Source organism: Poecilia latipinna, unplaced genomic scaffold (assembly GCF_001443285.1).
Source record: "Poecilia latipinna isolate Pla-1442-1.1 unplaced genomic scaffold, P_latipinna-1.0 Scaffold961, whole genome shotgun sequence".
NCBI classification, from domain to species: Eukaryota; Metazoa; Chordata; class Actinopteri; order Cyprinodontiformes; family Poeciliidae; genus Poecilia; species Poecilia latipinna.
The window spans coordinates 328816-338035 of NW_015113577.1; positions in this window are offsets into that span (position 1 = coordinate 328816).

The window sequence follows — 9220 nt, forward strand, 5'->3', positions numbered from 1 at the left end:
TAATGTTCAGTGACTACTAGAATTAGCTGTTAATTAATTCAAAGAAAATGTTTTATTTATTTATTTATTTATTTTTATTTTTATTTTTATTATTTTTTTTTTCTACTTTCTACTCAGACAAATATAAATACAACGAGTTCAGTATAGGAGGTTGCCTATTTTTAAAAGAAAATCTTGCTTCAAAATCGTACTCAGATAAATGTCACTGAATAAACGTGTCCATGGAAACGGAAATGGTTTGCGTTTCAGTTCTCATGGACTGAGAGCTTTGCATTTGTCCTCTAGAGGGCAGTGGAACAATGATTTTGCAGGCTTGTAAATTCAATTAATTGTGTATTACCTTTTTTTTTAATTCCACGGGACCTCAGGAATTGGAAAATCGTCTATGATGATTTGCTATAGTAATTTTGTGTTCATAAATGTGCAAAACAAAAGAAAATTGTTCTCTCCTGGAAATGTTTGGCTAACTATGAATTGTTGCAAGTTCACTGGTAGATTGTTTCCTAATCTTGTGCAGTCAATAAAGGAGTTATTCCTTTATTTCCCGGTGCTGATTTTTGTATTTTGAATGGGTTCTTACTCGGTTTATGCTTTTTGGTGATGCATTTCCAAATCATGCATTTTCATTAAAAAGTTTGTCTCAGCTTATCATACATAAGACTAAATATCATTCTAATATTCAGCTGAAAGTCTGCCATCCAATCCTGTGCATAGCGCAAAGACATGCATAAAGTCATTTGTATTTTATTTGGGACCATTGACCAATAACAAAAAACATACCGTTCAATAAGGTTTTATCTGTTAAATCAAAAGACCAAATTAATTAACTTGTGTGCTTTATATTTATCGTCACAACTTGAAAATATTTAAAAACTGCAACCATAATTCATGTTAGAGCCTATGCATTCCTGACCAAGCATTACCAATATTACTACAAAAATATTATTATTATTATTATTATTATTATTATTATTATTATTATTATTATTATTATTATTATTATTATTATTATTATTGTATAATACTGACCATTACATCTATGCAGATCACAATGACACTGACTAATTTATTCTTGACTTGACTAGAAACATAAGCTACTTACTTATGCCTCTGTTTATGTTCACAGAGAAAACAAAGTCTTTATTGACCAGAGTTCAATTCAATACAAAAGTCAAAATAAAATGAGTAATATGATGTGAGGGGGGAGGAGGAGTGGGGATGAGAAGTTATTAAAAAATGTAATCTTTTTCAGAGAATTAGCCACTCAGAAGATTACCTATTGAGAATGTCAAAATTGAGTCATTAATTAATTAACTCAGTTACACTGTTGCTTAACAGTTTGCTTCACACTTTCATGAACCCAACAGTCCAACCGAATCCATTTCTAACTTAATAATGACAAATTACATGGGTAAATTCATATAAGAGCCCATATTATTTTTGAAAAAGCTAATAAAAAATATTTCTTCTGATTTTCCTATTATGCCACACAACACAGTGTAACACTGCTTGGAAGTGTTAAAGTAGGGTTTTAAAAATGTTTTTAACAAACTTGTTTGTTTGGATAATTCAGTTAATCACTTGAGCGGAGTCTTGGCAATATTTAAAGCCAACTTGTTTTAATTAGGACATGCATCTGGAGATGTTGGAGTGCTGGGTCTTATAATGTTGATCCCATTGGTGCCTTACCTAATGGTGCATGATATTTTGTGCAGATGTCTTTGAAGAACACAAAAGAGCTCTTCTAATGTGAAGTTTGGACTTTCGTAACCCCACAAAGACATATGTTGCTCTTTGTAAGGTCACTGTTACTACTTTCCGTCCTGAGACCCTAATGTTGTAAACATGAGCAGCTGCTTTTGGCATTGTTAAACCCTGCTCCACATCTTTCTTTCCCATCCTTTCTTAAAAAAGCAATGGGCAACCTGCCAGTGTATTCCTTATGTATTCATTTACAAACCTACGCAGCTCTCGCATCCAGAGAAAACACACACAAACACACACATGCACTGAGAGTACACATGGCCACACAAACACACCCTCGGGGGGGTGCCCAAAAGTTTCCGATCCGGAAGGCCGGACACAGAAACTCAGGAAACAATTGGGTGTCAGAGAGGTCCTTGGGCTCGTCACGTTTCCTCATCCTGTGCCGCTGCTTATTGAACTGTTGACGTTTCTTCTGTTTTACGGGCCGAGGCAACAACTCTCCATCTGGTTCCCCCCCTTCCTTTGTTGACAAGAAAACGAGTTGGCATGCTTGGTTGCAAGGCGGACGCATCACTGGTACACAAAAAGGGATGGCATTGGTTTGGTCAAACTTACTGGGAGTTAAAAGACCTTGGGTTTTGTTTGGCAGGTTTCCAAACAAGAAGACGTGAATCAGAAGGATCCAGGTAGACGAAAAACACACTGGAGACTAAAAACACTTGGGGCCTCGTAAAGGTATTCACACCCGTTTGCACGATTTGTTGCATTTTACCCACAATCTTCAGTGCATGTATCTTCAAAGTACTTGATGTGATAGACCAACATAAACTAGCACAATACTGAAGTGACAGAAAAAAATATATATATTTATGTTTGTTTTGGGGTTTTGGGGTCATTTGTTTTCAGCCCTCTTGACTGTGGTTCCCTCAAATAAATTCCAGTGCAACCAATTGCCTAGAGAAGCTGCTCAATTAGCAATCAGCTCCGTATAAATGCAGCTGCTCTGTGAAAGCGTGAGAGGCTTATTAGAGAACTTCAGAGAACAGACAGCGTCATGAAAACCAAATAACAGGGCAGAGCTGTCGGGGAGAAAGATGTGGAGATGTTTAAACTACAGCTTTCCACCCTATAAGAACAGGCCAAGCAAGAAGAACAGTCAAGAGGAGCTTCTGAAATTAGGTGGGAAGAACTATTTGTCATGCACTATGCCAATTGGAAAAGTACGGTGAAAAAACAAACAAACTCTATGTTGAATAACAAGTCCTGTTTGTGTTGCAGGTCTGAGGTATGCAGCAATACAGCAGTTATTTCTGCTGAACAGCTTAAATAAGCTGACAGGGCATCGTTATGGTGCTGCTGCGTTGGCTGTAAAACGTCTTTATCACTTTAACGAGTTAAATAGCATATTCTTGCTGTTGACTATAAAGAGTGGCACACCTAAAAAGATAAGTATTAAAGCTGAAATGACAAAGTCCATGAAGACTTTAAGCTTTTCGGTGTTCAAAAACACATCAGCATGAAGGTGGAAATACTTCGTATCACAACACTAACAAACATCGACAAAAACGTGACCACATCTTTTGTGTCTGCCACGCTTGTATATTTTCACTGGCCGTGTAGGGAAATAATGGGACGCGCAGAAGAGACAACTCTGGTTAGATGTGCCAAAAAAAAAAAAAAGAACTTTGAAATACACTTATGTTGATGGGTGTTCCATAAAAAAATGTAACTTTCGAAAGACATAAACACCTTTGCCTGATAAATCTCTAAAAATAGTGATGCACACAGTTTGTGATTAAATTCTTCAGGTTATGATTTCAACGGGGTAGAAGCAAGCACTTTCTCGTCTTCCTACAGTCCTGCAGAAATTTTAAAGGATGGCTTTCTTTTTAGGTAGCAGCTTACATAATCAGTCCCTGTCAAGTGAAAGGTTCAGACACTCCCCAGTGAAAACACATTTCGAGTAAAGCTTTGATGCACCGACAATCAAAAGTAGGACTTTAAAATAAAACCGGCAGTAAGTTTGTTTTTTGGACTACTGTCACATGTGGTCGTGAGATGATGTTCTCCCTTTGGTTCATGATTACTGGCTGTGCTTTCCCGTTTGGCACATGCGTGTAATATTTCAGCAGCTCATCACACTTTGGCTCTATTTTCCATGTTGCCCCTATGTTGCTGATTTTTCTGCTTTCAAGCATGATCTATAATTTATTTGCACCTGTAATTTAAGTTCGCCTTCCCTATTATCCATTTAGTATCTGTAGTTTTTTGTTGTTGTTTTTTTTCAATATGAAACATCATAATCAGTTTTGTGCTTGGGGTAACATTGGATCCAAAGTTCACATGTAAATGTTTTATGACATAACAAATCTGATCTCTGATCTTCTTGAAGTGACTGCCAGGTCATCTTTGCATGTTAAGGAACTGAACTTTTTTTTACATAATATTGTAAAGTTAGCAGATTTTATTGCAGTTTTAGTGACAGACAAGATTCTATCTCAAAGAAGAGGAGAAACAGTATCTCTAAATCTCTGACCCTGATGTAAATCCTGCAACCAAACAAGATAATCACTGCTGACATGTTAAATTTGTTGGAAATGTTGTGAAGCTGTAGAAACAAGATTCTTTGTTCCTGCTACATCTGTGGCTATTGCAGAATAATATGAGGCCTTTAAAAGCCAGAAAGGTGAATATCTCTTTTAATCTTTTTTTTTTTTAATGCAGAAGCGCTCAAGGAGTACACAGCAAATGTGAAAAACGGTGAAATGACCTGGTCCCATGTCCGCAGCACTTCTCTGAAGTACCTTCTGACTCAGTTTCAGCATTCAATCTTCTTAGGAGATTATCTGTCCGCCTCCCACATCTTAACCTGAGAATATTTGATCACTCTGCCTCAGAAAAGTTCTCCAATTCCTTCGTTGTGAGAACATCTCCTGTCTCTTTAAATGACTCAACAGATCTTCTGCCAAATTAAGCTGTGGACTCTGGCAAGGGAATTCCTCATGAAACTGAAATAAAATGTGGTTTATTAAAGTCATTTAAGGGTCTGCACATTCATGCAACCAGGTAATTGCAGCTTTTTTTATTTTTCTGATATTTTCCCTAATACATTTATTTATGTTTATATTTACATACACTAAGACAGAACATTTTTCTCACATGATATTGTAAAATCAGACTAAACTTGCCCAGTTTCAGATCAGCGAAGGAGCAGCCAGTGTGTAAAAGTGTAAATCCTGAGTGTCTTAAATGTATTTTCAGAGAAAATCATCCAAACATACAACTTCTTAACTGCAGAATTCTTATAAACTTATGATTCAAAATTTCAAAGTCATTTGCTAGCCCCTTGTCTGCACGTAATGGGTCATGCTACAGAGTGAGGAGAATGAAGATATCACAGATTGCTGATAGATGTTGTGCCTGGAATCCCACAGTAACAGGAGACTTTCTGGTTTCCACCACATTCAGCACATTTTCAGACTGGGTCCCCCGTCTTTTGCTTGACTCAGCAGCCATCAAAATCATCTTGAGTTCAAATTATTACTTGGAACAAAAGGATCTGATGTATACAGGCAATGTGGTGTGCACATTCCAGATTATAGTGACCAATTTGTTTGTTTCATTTCTCTTGATTGGATGATGAACAAAAATGAAATGATTCCCTTTAGCTGTGTTCATTTATAGAGTTTGCATATATTTTTATACATCATACAGCAAATGATTACAATCTCTTAATATGACAAATATCTGAAGTTGAAAACAAAAACAGATCAGATATATTTCACCGTATCTTGTCTGTTTTTTTTTTTTTTTTGCATATGGTGCACAACTTTATCATGCATGATAAGGAGCCTTTGACTACTTAGCAGGTAGCTTTTCACCACTCATAAACACACCAACAGGAGGAAACTATTAGTTATCTAGCTTTGATCAAAAGACAAATATTGCCAAATTTCATCCTTCAAGTGTCAGCACATTTAAACATGGGGACAGAACCACAATTAATGAAAGTAGCAGGCAACATGAATGTGAGTAATATGTAAATTAAAGCCAACATGAGATTTTAAACTATTAGCAATAGAAATAAATTGATATCCAGTTGGAAAGGACACAATTACAGAGTGAAATGGAAACAGGTAAACCATCAGAAGTCACTCTGCCACATTTTTGGAATTTAGTCTACTTAAATATTCAAATGAAAAATTGGACTTGAGAGAATACAGTTTTCAGTATCTACACTTGACTTTTTATTTACTAAACTATAAATTTTTTATGGTATGCTTTCATCTCAGGATGCCACTTTAGCAAATACACCTGGATCAAAAAGAAAAAAAGAAAAAAAAACTGGGGCAGGAGGAGAACCTTTAACGTAGGACTTGGATGTGTCTTAAAGATTGCCCTGCAATATCCATAAAGGCAGATAACGATAACTGTCAGTATGACTAGACAGATCAGATGCATTCCAATAATAGTAATACGGACATAAATTTACAAGGACATATCCCAAAAATGCAATTATTTACAGTGGATGAACTCATGTTTGAACTTTCAGGTGTTATGTAAAACTGACAGGTCCTCAGTTACAAAACATTTACAGTTTGACCTGTGATTATGTTCTTTTCTGAGCAATATCCTAATTCTCCAGATTTTAAAATGCATTTTAATTCATTCCAATACCAATAGTGGATTGATACAGTGTTGTGCAAACGTTTCCAGACAGTGGAGTCATGTGACATTTTCTAATATAGACCAAAAGTTGTTACACAAACAACTTTGTGTAACACAAATAGTGTAACACCATAATGTTCTTTCTAATAATGAAGTAAAAAGAACATTATGGTGGCTGCTTTATGCTGTAGGGATGCTTTTTTTTTTTTTTTTTTAGCAGGAAAAGCTAAGCTGTAACCATGCTATAACTGGAACAACTGCTGTACAATACACAAGTTTGCCACACTTTTCAGATGTTAGAAGTCATATGCTCATTAACATATTTTATTATTATTGCAAGATTTACTTTCTTTTAATCTTAAAAACAAAAGGCTATCCTGTTCTGGTTCTAAAAATGAAATGTGGCGTGCCAACATGAAGACATGACATCCTGACAACTCCAGTGACTTTGTTTAGATGACAATAGTTGCCAAACACAGGCTCTCTGATGTCTTTAGCAGTTACAGTAAGTGCTGCCAGAATCAGCGGAAACATGAGTTATTAAGTGTGTTGTCTGAAACCGTTTTCAGATCTCATATAATTCAGAGAATTCAACCCATGCCTTTAAGCAAATCTTCATTTTCAAAGTAAAACAATTACATAGAAACGAATATTTGAGATTCCCAGAAGAGAGTCATATACACTGCTCAAAAAAATAAAGGGAACACTCAAATAACACATCCTAGATCTGAATGAATGGAATATTCTCATTGAATACTTTGTTCTGTACAAAGTTGAATGTGCTGACAACAAAATCACACAAAAATCATCAATGGAAATCAAATTTATTAACCAATGGAGGCCTGGATTTGGAGCCACACACAAAATTAAAGTGAAATGTTCCCTTTATGTTTTTGAGCAGTATATATGGATGCTTTGATTTCTTCAGTTTAATTTTCAGCTTTCAACCACCACCATTACTCATGAAGGAAGGATGAGTAATCATGGTTTCATTTTGTTTTGCTCCAGGCATTTTTATTCGTAATTAAATTCATTTGATCTTTTATAGTGTCTCGGCATTCAAACGTCTCACTAATACATATCTGATAGGCTGCAGTTACAAATGGGCCCTACAGGCAGAGGCAGTTCTAGCCTGTTTAGGGAACACCACAAGTTCCCTAAAGTTCTGGGGAACTCACTTCCCCAGAGTAGAGTCCTATCTAATTGCATTTCCACGAGAAAGGCACTTACTCTTTAATTAAATAAATGTTCCAGTATGTCTACCAGTTAATTTCTGCATTTCCAAGAACTCTTAAAAAGGCATTCAGTGCCAAGATTTCAGCCTGTTAAAAATCATCTTATTTTCCGCTGGTTTTCATTTCCAGATTTATGTCCTTCTGCGACTAAAATATTTTAAACATTAACTCAGGATGGGCAATAAACAGATTTTAAGATGTGTACAGAGATCGTCTTCGTTATGCAATATTTTACAGATGGATGAGTTGGAGCTGCTGTGAAAATGTGCACCAACACTGATTATTAAAACACTGCAAGTAGGAATTTTTTTTTTTGATGCAAGTTTATTTTTACAAGAAATATACAGTTTTCATGAAAATTATGTACAAACTTACAAATACAAATAATTTAACCATAAAAAATACACAGAAGTACACAGACATCTATACTGGAGTTTAACACAATGGAGAGAAAAATATCTAATCTTAGATATATATATTTTTTTGCAATTCAGTCCAAAGCAGTACCTTGCTGCATAGACAACCAGTGAAAAAAGAGATTGTTCACATAAGGGAAATAAAAAATGGTGGGACTGTGATGAAATTTACCAAAGAAGGAGGAACAAATGCCACCATGTGTGGAAAAACAACGGTTCAGTGAGTTGCTCAGAATACATTCAAAAGATGTTCTGTTTTGTGCATCCTCTGCTTTGCAGTAGATTTAAGGCTATTCACATAATGAGGCAGTAATATTAGTCAGAACGTGCATTTGACGTGTTCACATGGAAAATAAAATCAACCCTGAAATATGACCACTTATTACAAGAATCCTGTTCAACGAATTTGGCTTGAATTCGAAAGAAAAAAAAAAAAAAACTCCTAAAGAACCCCTCTGATTTTTTTTTTTTAACCATTCCAACTAACACCATTTTTAATCTTTGTGCAAGACATCGTGTGCAAAAGGCCTGCAAGACTGAAAACTGGAGATGTCTGAGATCTCGGTTTTGTGCTCAAATGACACTTATGGGGAGCACCGATATGAAGGACATACGTCAAGACTTTATTGATCTGCCACGAGTTAACCTTAGCTGCCTATCAAGAGCAGCACTTCATTTGTTCACGCTGGTGCAAGCCCCCCAAAGGCAAACACAAGCAGCAAGGCCACGTCCCAAGCGGGGCTGGCTTTGTGGCTACTGGCGGGCTCTTGGCCAATATTTACATGGCAAACACAATTCAAAGAATGCTACAGAGGCAGCATATAAGAATGTTGTTGCTGTGGAAGTTTTATCCCCTGTTAAGCACAAAAAAAATGCAAGTGCTGAAGTTGCAAAGCTGTCATCTGGGATGCAGACAGCAGCAGAGCAGAAACGGGTAAAAAAAAAAAAAAAAAAAAAAAAAGTGTTCAAGGAGGCTCAACTCGGCTTGTATTTCATTACCGTTTCTAATCATTTTCTCTCTCGGTTGGTGTAAGGGCTCAGATGGAGGACATCACAGTTGGGTTGCTCATAATATAAACACCAATTTCTGACAAGATCAAGAGCTTACCTTAATAAATGAAATACAAAAAAAAAAAAAAAAAAAAAAAAAAAAAATTTTTTGCCACCCCCCTTTTTTTAAAAAACAAAGCTTGG